General features: G+C 37.5%; 1 protein-coding gene across 4 annotated transcripts in view; it reads right to left on the bottom strand.

Moving 5' to 3' along the window:
* ADGRL4 (adhesion G protein-coupled receptor L4) overlaps positions 1–13799 on the bottom strand; it is a 141362-nt gene that overhangs the window by 122035 nt on the left and 5528 nt on the right. Inside the window, exon 2 of one of the 4 annotated variants that reach the window (XM_027536794.1) lies at positions 4220–4296. The exons of the other annotated variants lie outside the window; for them this stretch is intronic. The gene's annotated coding sequence lies outside the window, so the exon portion shown is untranslated. The remainder of the gene's footprint in view (positions 1–4219; positions 4297–13799) is intronic. 4 annotated transcript variants of the gene reach the window in all.

The raw sequence follows: 13799 nt of genomic DNA, 5'->3' as shown, positions 1-13799 counted from the left end.
GCAAGCAGGAATATCATATATAATATCTTAGTAAATTCAGCACAGACATGGAATACTAAGAATGGGGCACCAACCAATCAGAATAACCACTCAAAAACCAATCCATGTATTTGACAGACTGTATCCAAGGAATTTTGATAGTTTCCAAGGATGTAGTAAAAAATAAGAATTAGTCACCATTTTCAAACAGCAGTCACTGTTGGGATTCCCCAGGTACCATTAAAAAGCAGGCAGACTCCATCAACACTTATTCCAAAATTAATGAATTAATGCAAAAATAAAAAGGAATTATGAGAAGATGAAAAAGCAAACAATCATTCTGAACATACAGGAATAAGAAAGGCCTTGCAAACTGACATATGAATTGGGTCTTAGATATTAAGTCAAAGCTTATAATATTCCCAACATTTAGAGTGCCTTATTTCTCTCCTGAGCACCCACACAATTGTTTATCCCATCCCATTTATTGTCTGACACAAAGTATTTTGATGCCTGGAAATACATGAAATCCTCAGAATGGAGAAATTTAGATACAGGTTTCCAGCTGAGAAGACTGCCCCACTGATCAAGTCCACTCTCAACTCCCTGGCTCATTACACTTATAAATAAACAATCATCAATGTTCCTTTGAAGTTGCAACACAAGGACAAGTTCCATTTTGTAGCATTTTGTTCCAGACTGTTCATTAAATGGTACTTATAAATTCACATGAATCATGACCCTCCTCTCCACAAAATGAATACATGCACTACTTTATTCAAAAGTTTATCTCAACCACATACAACAGTGACTAAACCTTTCCCGGAAGGGAGCAAATATAAAAATCAACATTTACAGCCTTCTTGTTTCTTCTGAATGATTCAAGTGACTCTGATACAGCATTTCTCTTGCTGATCATACTATATAATATTTAATACCTTACTTTTTAGCACTGTAATACAAGGGGTTCACTGAAGATTGGCCCAGAATTTTTTTCACAGGAGAAAGTCACTGAGAAAACAGAATGGAAAATATGTTTTGTTTATTTGGTGACCTCTATAGATGTGTAATATATGTCTGAAGAACTCTGAGGTCACATCTTGGTTCGGTAGGGAAAAAATATATATATCATCATGGTGTTATGGTCATGAGTAGGGAGAAGTGAGCACAAGCAGTAGACAAAAGCCTCGCCTGCACTGGTCATGCCAGCTCCAGAGATCAGGGTGAAAAGCAGTGTGGTACAGTGGAAAGAGCACTGAGTTTAGAGACAAGAGACAAAAACCCGTATCTGTTTTGCTTTCATGTTCTAAATTGAGCTGAAAATCCATTAGTTACTAAAAAAGATGAAATTTAAATTGACTGAAGTTCAAATAAAAGTCTCATAACAGAATCAGAATTTTAAAGCTGAGACATTAACAACCATTATCATAAGAGTCTCAGTTGAACAGGACGTGTGTGTGTGTGTGTGTCTATGTGTGTGTGTGTGTGTGTGTATGCACGCACATGCGTGCATGCACATGCGTGCGCGCTCATGTGTGAAGTGAAAGTTGCTTCGTCATCTCTGACTCTTTCCGACTCCATGGACTGGGGCCTGTAAGGCTCCTCTGTCCATAGAATTCTCCAGGCAAGAATACTGGAGTGGGTGGCCATTCCCCTTCTCCAGAGGACATTCCCAACCCAGGGATAGAACCCAGGTCTCTTACACTGCAGGCAGATTCTATATACTAGTCCATTTAAATAATAAGAGAGACCTTAGATATCTTGGCATAGTTATATGAGAATATATTATCAAAGAATCTAGTTACTAGGGCATGACATACTAGGAGGGGTCAAGTTATGAGGCTGGGTCTTAGTTAGTAATAAGGATATAAAAAAGGATCTAATGGAATACTTTGGCCACCTGATGTGAAGAACTGACTCATTTGAAAAGACTCTGATGCTGGGAAAGATTGAAGGCGGGAGGAGAAAGGGACAGCAGAGGATGAGATGGTTAGATGGCGTCACCGACTCGATGGACATGAGTTTGAGTAAACTCCAGGAGTTGGTGATGGACAGGGAGGCCTGGCGTGCTGCAGTCCATGGGGTCACAAAGAGTCAGACACGACTGAGTGACTGAACTGAACTGAACTGAATAATGGAAATCTGGAAGAGAAAACTTCGGAGTAGCAATTATTTTATTTTTAAGATGACAGGGTAATACTGCAGGATTTCTAAAACATACCCTTCCTCTCTTAAGCTATAATTAGTATCTGAAAAGGGCTTAAATGAAGTAGAAGTTAAGTGAAAGTAGATGAATATAGAAATGGCGGCCTAAAGGACTGACAGAGAATCTTCTTGTAATGGTCATGGATGAATCTTGGCGGCTTGGCCTCTACTCACTCTCCCGAATGTAAGAGTCACTCAAATGTTTTTTTGAAAAGCACGTTTTGTCACTATAATTTGAGCAGGTTTTCAACTATGCTATATGAATGAAGGAGCCTACATATTCTATTATTTAGGTGCATAAAGGTAATGAACATCTTGAACGTATTATGTAAAGTTTAAAAATAAAATAAAAAAAAATGACACATCATAAAGTAAACTATATTCCTCTTTTATAGCAAGATATCCGTAGAGGTATTCCTTAAACAAAAGCTGAAATGTAAGGCACAAACATATTATGTAAAAGACAGGTGAATATTGGAAGATTCTTTAAATGAAGACTCCTGTGTTTCTTAAGCTTTGGGAAATTGTCTTGTATCTTTTGTGATTTCTTTTGCTAAATCTTGCCTGACCCCTCTTCAATAAGACTTTGATTGGAGGGGTACTAGGTTCTCTGTTTGGTTTCTCAGTTTTGTTCTCATAATTTCCATCTTTGCCTTTTAGTTTTTCAGTCTCTGAGTATTATTTTTCTGCTCCTCTCTATTGTATATTATTGCCTTAATCTGGGAATAATATAGATCAGAAGATAAATATATTTCATTGGAGCAGAAAAATAGATTTTTTTGGTAGTAACTATGATGAAAGTGAAAGAGGAGAGTGAAAAAGTTGGCTTAAAGCTCAACATTTAGAAAACTAAGATCATGGCATCCAGTCCCATCACTTCATGGCAAATAGATGGGGAAACAGTGGAAACAGTGTCAGACTTTATTTTGGGGGGCTCCAAAATCACTGCAGATGGTGACTGCAGCCATGAAATTAAAAGACGCTTACTCCTTGGAAGGAAAGTCATGACCAACCTAGACAGCATATTGAAAAGCAGAGACATTACTTTGCCAACAAAGGTCCGTCTAGTCAAGGCTATGGTTTTTCCTGTGGTCACGTATGGATGCGAGAGTTGGACTGTGAAGAAGGCTGAGCGCCGAAGAATTGATGCTTTTGAACTGTGGTGTTGGAGAAGACTCTTGAGAGTCCCTTGAACTGCAAGGAGATCCAACCAGTCCATTCTGAAGGAGTTTAGCCCTGAGATTTCTTTGGAGGGAATGATGCTGAAGCTGAAACTCCAGTACTTTGGCCACCTCATGTGAAGAGTTGACTCATTGGAAAAGACTCTGATGCTGGAAGGGATTGGGGCAGGAGGAGAAGGGGACGACAGAGGATGAGATGGCTAGATGGCATCCCTGACTTGATGGACGTGAGTCTGGTGAACTCTGGGAGTTGGTGATGGACAGGGAGGCCTGGGGTGCTGCGATTCATGGGGTCGCAAAGAATCGGACATGACTGAGCAACTGAACTGAACTGATCAAGTATATTAGCCAGTGAATTCAGGAAATCACTCCAGGAAAACAAACAACATGGGTTGGCAACTGCATATAATTGCAGTATTATAACCACAGAAGTTATAAGTGAATCAAAAATAAATCTTGAGTTTAATTAAACGGAGCAGGGGCTTTTCAACAACAATGCTTGGAGGAGGAAATGGCAACCCACTCCAGTATTCTTGCCAGGGACGGAGGAGCCCGGTGGGCTGCCGTCTATGGGGTCTCACAGAGTCGGACATCACTGAAGTGACTTGGCAGCAGCAGCAGCACTTTTCTTAGGTACCAAGTATGGGCTCTATCCCAATACTAGTGATATCACAATGTTAGAATTCACCAGTAGGTCATGGAATTTGGGTCAGAGAACGTACTGACTACCCTGTTTCACCTTTAAGATAAAGCAGGGAAGGGATTCGGGAGAGATGTAGCAAGGGGATGAAAGTGGGTTATTATAAAAAGGCAGATTATATTGAGCTGATGAATTTAAGAATATTTTGACTTACGCAGTCCACAGGTATCCTCCACTGATGTGTAAGCAAATTTGAAATTTGTAGCTTCCCTGTTCTATGTGTGATCATTTCTATAGGAAAGAAAACCCAAGAATAGAGACTTTAGTCTCAATCTTCTGTTTTTCAGAATTGCTTGCATTACTGACAATTTTACCAGCTTATTGTCTTGAGGGATTGCTACAAAAGGAGATGAATAAAAGGAAAAAACAAAGCACAAGGAACTGAGTAGCACAAAGGTTACAGAATACACTAAGGAAGAAAATATATTGTGTGGTATGATAGCTTTTTCATACACAGAAGCATATCTTATTTGGTTTGTTTGGATGTAAACTTTCTAAGAATCTCTTTGAGGGTATCAACTGGAATTTTTTCTTCAACCTCATTCCTCTCTTAGAAAGTATCTTTCTTAGGCCAGATGTTCTGTTTATTCATCTTTGTGTTTGTATTTTTGGCTTTTCTCCAATGATTGGTTATCCTTAAATGACCGTCATGTTTATAACTAAAGAACAATGTTGATTATCACAGGTATTTTGGCCTACATTTTGTCTGCCAGACAATTACAAATTCTTTAGCACAAGAGTTCTGAGTTTCCTGTATATGTGGGTGTGCCATAGGACGTTTCCAGCATTATTCCAGTTAGCACAGGTGGGGAATGGGCAGAAAGATTGCATTAATTTTCAGCCTCAGTGATGGCAGGCAGATGACAAAGTTTTCTTTGAGAGTATTTTCTTGGCTTCATTTGGGAGCAAACACGAGTGGGAAAGAGATCAATCTGCATAGCCTTAAGGAAAACAATGTCAACAAGTTTCTACTCCCTTTCTGAGCAAGAGAAAGAATATGACCACCACAGGGAAAAGACACCATCTTCACTGAAGCCTGCTCTGTGTACAGTGAACTGTCCCACTTGTAGCACAAGATTCTGCTTTGAGAAAGTTTGCTCTTAATTTGTAGACTTCTCATGAATCCTCTCTGATTTCACTGATTTTATTGTCAATTCACTGGGCTTAGACATAGATAAACCGGAGTAAAATAACTGTTCCTGGTCTATGAATTTCATCAAAATATTAGTACTCTTGCTTGGAAAATCCCATGGACGGAGGAGCCTGGTGGGCTGCAGTCCATGGGGTCCTGAGGGGTTGGACACGACTGAGCGACTTCACTTTCACTTTTCACTTGCATGCATTGGAGAAGGAAATGGCAACCCACTCCAGTGTTCTTGCCTGGAGAATCGCAGGGACGGGGGAGTCTGGTGGGCTACTGTCTATGGAGTCACACGGAATCGGACATGACTGAAGCGACTTGGCAGGAGCGGCAGCAGCAGCATTAAAGCCTGTAAATAGTTTTAACTTCTCTGCACTTATTCCTAAAGTGTCATAAATATATACCCCACACATTTTTTTTTTTAATTATCAGTTGTTTTGATAATGTAGTGGAAAAAAAAAAAGCAGAATCAAGGTGGGAGGGGAAGAACCACAATAATTCATTTTTTATTAATGAGATTCAATTTCATTATTTGCAGATTTACCTCACATAGTAGTTTGAGGACCATAAGAGGCGACTGTTTGAATGTGTTTCCTCTGGGAAAATTACTTAATCTATAAATTGAGGATAATATGAGCTTTTATTTCAGAGTTGTTATGAAGATTAAATTTATAAATTCATGTAAAGTGCTTAGAATAGAAGGTAGCTCAGAGAAAGCACTCAAATTAACATCAGTATTATTACGCTTTTTGTGAATAAGCTGTAAATCTGAAGTTACTTATTTAAGCACTAAAGAGACCAAATAAGGAAGAAGAGAAATAATGGGAAAATGGATAATCTGGTTAATTTGCTTCCAAATGACTGGGATTTGGCTATAATGTATGCTGGTGCCTTATTAAAACTGGGACTGTAGAAAATTGGCATTCCAAGAACAAAAGAAATATTATCAATTTTGCAAAATGAAATTGGCAATTTAAAAATACTGACAAATAGGGAACTATAACAAACAAAACAAAAAAATTGAGACTCAGTGAGTCACTTTGTGATGTTAAAGGTGCTAACTCCAAATTTCTTTGTTTTTTATACTAATATTTTCTTGAAAAGCAAAAAAGGTTTGCAATATATGAAAATCCCACATCTAGAGTACAATTTTCACTTAATTTAAATTTCCTGTGTGTATGTGTACTAAGTTGCTCCAGTCATGTCCAACTCTTTGTGACCCTATGGACAGTAGTCTGCCAGGCTCCTATGTCCATGGGATTCTCCAGGCAAGAATTCCGGAGTGGGTTGCTGTTTCCCCCTCCAGGGGATCTTCCCAAACCAGGTATCAAACTCCTATCTCTTATGTCTCCTGCACTGGCAGACAGTTTCTTTACCACTAGCACCACCTGCAAAGCCCTTTAAATTTCTTCTGCGGTGCTCAGTCACTCAGTTGTGTCTGACTCTTTGTGACCCCATGGACTATGGCCCATCAGGCTCCTCTGTCCATGGAGGCAAGAATACTGGAGTGGGTTACTGTGCCCTTCTCAAAGATATCTTCTTAACCCAGGTATCAAACCCAGGTCTCCTTCGTTGCATGTGGATTCTTCATTGTCTGAGCCACCTTAAATTTCCTAGCATTTCCTAAAGATATAACTGAACAGAAACTATAAGATGGTAGAACTGCCTTGTTCACTTAGCATGCAAAAAATGACAACTGATCTAATTTTATTGCTGTTGATGCTTTATCATCAGTAGCACATATTATAAGAGCATGTGTGTGTATGTGTGTGTGCATGTGTGCACATGCTCAGTTGCTCACCGAGTATCTGACTCTTTATGACCCTATGAAATGTAGCCTGCCATGCTCCTCTGTCCATGGGATTCTCCAGGCAAGAATACTGGAGTGCGTTGCCATTTACTCCTCCAGAGGATCTTCTCAACCCAGGGACTGAACTCAGTCTCCTGTGTCTCCTGAATTGGAACGTGGACATATTATGGCTGAGCCACCTAGGAAGTCAGTAAGTCAGTGTGTGTGTGTGTGTGTGTGTGTGTGTGTGTGTGTGTATATATATATGTATATATATATATATATATATATATATATATATATATATATGAAGAATCAACATTTTGACCTGCAGTAAGAAAAAAGAAAATGATAGTCTTCACTTGGGAAAAAAAGTCAATACTTTTATAATGTTAACTCAGTAAGTATTATCTAGGATTGATTCAACATAGAAATTTGAATAAGTCTTTTTGATTACTAATATTCAAACTCAGAAGTTCTATGTTGATTTTTACTATTTCTGTTTAATTCTCTTGCCATTAGTTATCTGATATTACTTTTCTGATTCTAAATATGCAATGAATCCATCTAGCTAATACTGATTAAAAAGTAATTAAAAACAAATGAGTCTTCTATATGAAGAAACATTTTCATATTTCATTATAAATTGGTTGGGAAAATCCAAAATCAGATATCTATGTTAAACTCTTCTTCAAGGTCTCAGATTACTTCTTAGTTTGTATCTCATTCATTCTTATAATTGTCCTATGAGATAAACATGAAAACAGGATGACTTAGAAAAATGATTCCTGAAAAATGACACTGTCAAATTAGACTAGAGAACTTTTCAGATTTAAAACTGTGGAGTTGATCAGCAAAACTCAAATGACACAAGTCCTTTTTTCCTTCTCTTTTTAAAAATAAAATATTAGCTTAAAGTTTTTATAGTGGTTTATTCCTTTATTTTTCTCTTTTTACATGGTAAAAGAATTTGTAATCTTATAGACTGGATGTTTTGAGGACATTCTACCTAATTATTGTGCTCGAGTTGTTTTCTGTATTGTGTAACCTTACTTGACAACAGATGAAAGAGGTCATACTTCTAGTTACAAGGAAAAGAATTTCTGAAATTGGCAAAGGTGTTTTGTTTATTTGGATGAAGTTCACAGAAAGCATGCATCCTGAAATTTAAGCCTTGGGTTAATTTAGACCATCATTTTTTAATAGGCTACATTTTCCATTTAGTACAAGAAGTCACAAGGAAATAGGCACATTTAAAAAAAAACTTGTTACACAGCTATCTAGAAGCACATTAGAGTTCATACATTTTCAATTTTGCATTATTATTCATTTCCTAAGAAATTCCTTTGGAGTGTATAAAAATACATTTGTTTTACAAAAAATTTACTTCCTCAAAAATTTTTAGTAGTATTTTACATATGAAAGAAAATGTGGATGTAACATTATTGAGACATAGATTTCTAAATCTTCAAATATTCTTTAAATATTACTTAAAAGCCATACCAGAGATCAAACTGCCAGCATTTAGTGGATCATATTGAGCTAGGGAATTCCAAAAAAACATCTACCTGTTTCATCGATTATGCCGAAGCCTTTGACTGTGTGGATCATAATAAACTGTGGAAAGCTCTTAAAGAGATGGGAATACCAGACCATCTTACCTTTCTTCTGAGAAACCTGTATGCAGGTCAAGAAGCAACAGTTGGAACTGTGTATGGAACAAATGACTAGTTCAAGATCAAGAAAGGAGTACTTCAGGGCTGTCTGCTGTCACCCTGTTTGTTTAATCTATACACTGAGTGCATCATGAGAAATGCCAGACTAGATGAGTTACAGGCTGGAATCAAGATAGGCGGGAGAAACATCAACAACCTCAGATATGCAGATGATACCACTCTAATGGTAGGAAGCAGAGAAACTAAAGAGCCTTTTGATGAGTGTGAAGGAGGACAGTCAAAAAACTGGCTTAAAAGTGAATATTAAAAAACTGAAGATCATGGCACCCGGCCCCATTACTGCATGGCAAATAGAAGGAGCAAAGGTGGAAGCAGTAACAGATTTCCTCTTCTTTGGTCTCTAAAATCACTGCAGATGGTGACTGCAGCCATGAAATAAGAAGACGTTTGCTTCTTCTCTAGAAAGCAATGACAAACCTAGACAGTGTGTTGAAAAGCAGAGACGTTCTTCTGCTGACAAAGGTTTGTATAGTCAAGGTTATGGTCTTCCTAATGGTCACGTACAGGTGTGTGAACTGGACCATAAAGAAGATGGAGCACCAAAGAATTGATACCTTCGAACTGTGGTGCTGGAGAAGACTCCTGAGAGTCCCTTGTACAGCAAGGAGATTAAACCAGTCAATCTTAAGGGAGATCAACTCTGAATACTCAGTGGAATGACTGATGCTGAAGCTGAAACTCCAGTATTTTGGTCATCTGATATGAACAGCTGACTCACTGGAAAAGTGCCTGATGCTTGGAAAGATTGAGGGTAGAAGGAGAAGAGGGCGCCGAAGGATGACATGGCCTCACCAAAGCAATGGACATGACCTTGTGCAAACTTTGGGAAATGGTGAGGGACAGGGAGGCCTGGCGTACTGCAGTCCAAGGGATCACAAAGAGTTGGACATGACTGGGTGACTGAACAATGACAAAAATCATAAGGCACCTCCTTCCAAAGACTGGAGAAAAGGAAAGAAGGAAAGTAGAGAAGGGGGACAAAGAGGGGAAAAACAGAGAAAGATAAAGGAAAAAATGAAAGAAAATGCTGGCACTGGCTGCTACTAAATTCTCTACTCCTAAACTAAAAAGCCTCTTGATGAAGGTGAAAGAGGAGAGTGAAAAGTTGGCTTAAAACTCAACATTCAGAAAACGAAGATCATGGCATCTGGTCCCATCACTTCATGGGAAATAGATGGGGAAACAGTGGAAACAGTGTCAGACTTTATTATTTTGGGCTCCAAAATCACTGTAGATGGTGACTGCAGCCATGAAATTAAAAGACACTTACTCCTTGGAAGAAAAGTTATGACCAACCTAGATAGCATATTCAAAAGCAGAGACATTACTTTGCCAACAAAGGTCCGTCTAGTCAAGGCTATGGTTTTTCCTGTGGTCATGTATGGATGTGAGAGTTGGACTGTGAAGAAAGCTGAGTGCCAAAGAATTGATGCTTTTGAACTGTGGTGTTGGAGAAGACTCTTGAGAGTCCCTTGGACTGCAAGGAGATACAACCAGTCCATTCTGAAGGAGATCAGCCCTGGGATTTCTTTGGAAGGAATGATGCTAAGGCTGAAACTCCAGTACTTTGGCCACCTTATGCAGAGTTGACTCATTGGAAAAGACTCTGATGCTGGGAGGGATTGGGCGCAGGAGGAGAAGGGGACAACAGAGGATGAGATGGCTGGATGGCATCACTGACTCAATGGACGTGAGTCTGAGTGAACTCCGGGAGTTGGTGATGGACAGGGAGGCCTGGTGTGCTGCGATTCATGGGGTCGCAAAGAGTCGGACACGACTGAGCGACTGAACTGAACTGAACTGAAGCTCTAATATCACAAAAGGTGATGGTGGTGGTGGTTTTGTCACTAAGTAGTGTCTGACCCTGGTGACCCCATGGACTGTATGTAGCCTGCCATTTCCATCTCCAGGGGATCTTCCTGACCCAGGAATTGAACACGGGTCACCTGCACTGCAGGCCAGATTCTTTACCGACTGAGCTACCAAGTAATAAAAATAAAAGGATAAGAAAAGTTGCAGATGAACTACCAGAAGTGCTGATTATGCCAGATGAGAAATGAAAATCAAATATTCAAAAGATACCCATTTGCAGCCTTAAGACAAAAAAGACAAGATTCAGAATCTGCTGTGAAAAATCACTTCTCTCGTGGAAACTAATCCAGGCAGTTTTGATCCACTGTACCTTCTGGGTTTGTATCTCCACAGAAGGCAAATATGGGTATATTTTAAAGATTAATTTTCTTTGTTTTTGTTCCAAACTGACTTAATAAATACTCACTTAGGTAGCCAGACTTTTTAATTTGCCTCATCATGGCAAAACTAAACTGACAGACCATCTTTTTTGGTAAGAGAAATAGAATGTTGGTATATTAAATTATTAAGGGTAGTGATTTTTAAACATTCAAAACCATAACAAGTTTCAAAAATGACAGGGACAAAATGAATATTCTAACTGCTGGAATGAGTAAATCATTTTTCTTTTTCTCAGTCATTTTAAAGGTAATAATGATGCTTTATCATATATGAAAATGCTTGCTCTGTTTCCCCAAAAATGCACTGACACATTTTATAACATTTTGTCCTACATTGTAATGTTTATTTTATAAAGTATTTGTATCAGTGAAAACATTTTTAAATAAGTTGATACAGAATCTGGTTCATCAATGTATTAGGCTTATCTTTGTTACATTTAGAACTAGAGATATTAACAATGCCCTTTGGAATTATATTCGTGAAGAACAGATAATGTTTATGAATTGAATGCATGAATATTATATATCTATATTTAAACAAATAACAGAACATAAGCATCCTAATGAAAATTAAAACTTGAATGTCAGTATATTTATTCACAGTGATCTTGCAATTATTACATGCAATATCAAAATATTTCAAAATTAAGAAAGTCTTCATTCCATGCTACTCATGAAAAATATTTCACCTCATATTAATTTATAACCACACACCATTTTCTTAACACCATTTTGGCAACTAATCTTTTACTTTACCCATCAGATTTGGCTAAAGTTTCTCTTAGCTGTTTCTGGAAATTAAACAAAATCTCACTGCCTCAAAATCCCTCTCAAAAATCTCATTCCCTCTCAAAATCTCACTGCCATTGAGGATAGGAAAAAAATAAATATATAATTGAATAATTTAAATTCAATTGACGTCATACATATAAATTATAAATAGAAGTCCGAGAACAGTTTTGAGCACCGATAGCATCATTTTCATAAATGAACCATCTTACAATGATATTTACTTGGGTGAGAAATGAATGACACCCATTAGCTTGTTCAGCATATTTGTTCTTAAAAATTGCTTACATGCAGAATATAATTATACCTCATAAAAGACAAAAGATATATATGTATATATATATACACATCATAGAGCCACGACTATGTGCATGTATCATTATTAAATATGAAATATCATTGAGATGTGAGCAAAGAAGAGTTATTTTTCTAGTCACATTTCTATTACACACATTATTACTTCATTAAATATTTATAACTACTGTTATTATTTGTAGGACATAGTTTAGAGTATACCTAATTGTGTTAACCGATGTGCATGTGCACGACATACATTTTGCATGCTTTGTATCTGTTTTGATGACTGTTGCTTTGCCTATTTTGATGAGTTTCCTCTTTATTACTGAAAAAAAAAATTGTTATGGAAGCAATTATATGTTCTCAGCACTTCTATTTTATCCTGGGCAGATTCATGTTAGTGGACTATTTTAATTAATATTTCTCCCACATTCTGCTCTTAGATAGCTATTGTCACACTGCTCTCTCTACCTTTACCAGCCTGATACTGCTCTCTAGTTTATTATGATATTCTTCCAGTTGAATTTTACAAGCATACATATGGTTATTAGATAATAATGAAAAACTACTTTTTAATCATACAGTGTGTCTCCTTGAGTGGGGCACCAAGACTTCATTATTTTCTGTAAAGTGCCTGTGATGTGGTTCATAATAGCATGTCTCGAGCTGTGAAAAAGTTTTATACATGCATACAAGCAGTCAATTACATCCTTCCTGACCCTTCCTCTTCCTAGCTGGGGCAAGTGTTTTCCTCCTACCCATTCTGACTACACGAAACTTCCAAAAATATTGCCCCACTTAGTAAGCTGATACGAGAGTAGAGACTATTTTCTTACCCCAACCCCATCCTCTCACCCAAACATGCACTGAACTGCATCCTCCACCTTGCTCCTGCTTCTTCCTTCTCACAACTCAGTTTATTCCAACTCAAGCAATAGTGTTTTAGGTGTACCCAAAGATTATTTCAGCCATTCCCTACCTTCTTCCCTTTTATAGCATCACTACCTGGGATAGGAGGGATCTTTAACTTCCTATATTTGTAAACTACTGTGCACTAGAAGGTAACCAAAAATGTACTGAGAACCATAAGGAAGAGTAATAATAATATATATTTAGAGAATTAAAATCACCTACATTTTAGAGTTAAATATCAAAAATTTCAATAGCCTTTAAACATACCCCAAAATTTCTACACAATCTTTTTCACCTCCTATCTTAAAATGTACTTACATGTCAGCATAAAGATACGTGTGTAAATAAATTATCATTAATACTTCAATAAAGTGGTAATAAATAAACTCTGGTTAAAATTATACTGTTCTAACAATTTGATTTAAAAATCTGTACTGCCTGGATTATGTCAGGTGACTGGTAATACACTGACATTTCTGGTAATCTAGAGAAGGCTGAGATTTCAGGGTTTGAGTTCTAGGTTTACCACATTAGCCTTGGGATCCTGGAAAACTCACTTAAGCTTTCAGAGTCCTACTTCTCGCATATGTAAAGGCTGTAGCATGGAGCTCAACAGAAGCTATTAATAGCTATAACCAGTTATATTGGTGTTTGTCAGTAAAGACAGCATCTGTAGTTTATATTTCAAAAGCTTGATATAAGAATTAAAGATAAACTGGGTAGAAGCAGTATAAACTACAATGAACTGTACAAATAAAGTATTATTGGTTTTACAGGTTGGGTAAATGGCCTTTTGTGGGTTGACCCTCACTAATCCA

Source organism: Bos indicus x Bos taurus, chromosome 3 (genome assembly GCF_003369695.1).
Source record: "Bos indicus x Bos taurus breed Angus x Brahman F1 hybrid chromosome 3, Bos_hybrid_MaternalHap_v2.0, whole genome shotgun sequence".
In the NCBI taxonomy this organism is placed as follows: Eukaryota; Metazoa; Chordata; class Mammalia; order Artiodactyla; family Bovidae; genus Bos; species Bos indicus x Bos taurus.
This window is presented reverse-complemented; position numbering and strand designations above follow the sequence as displayed.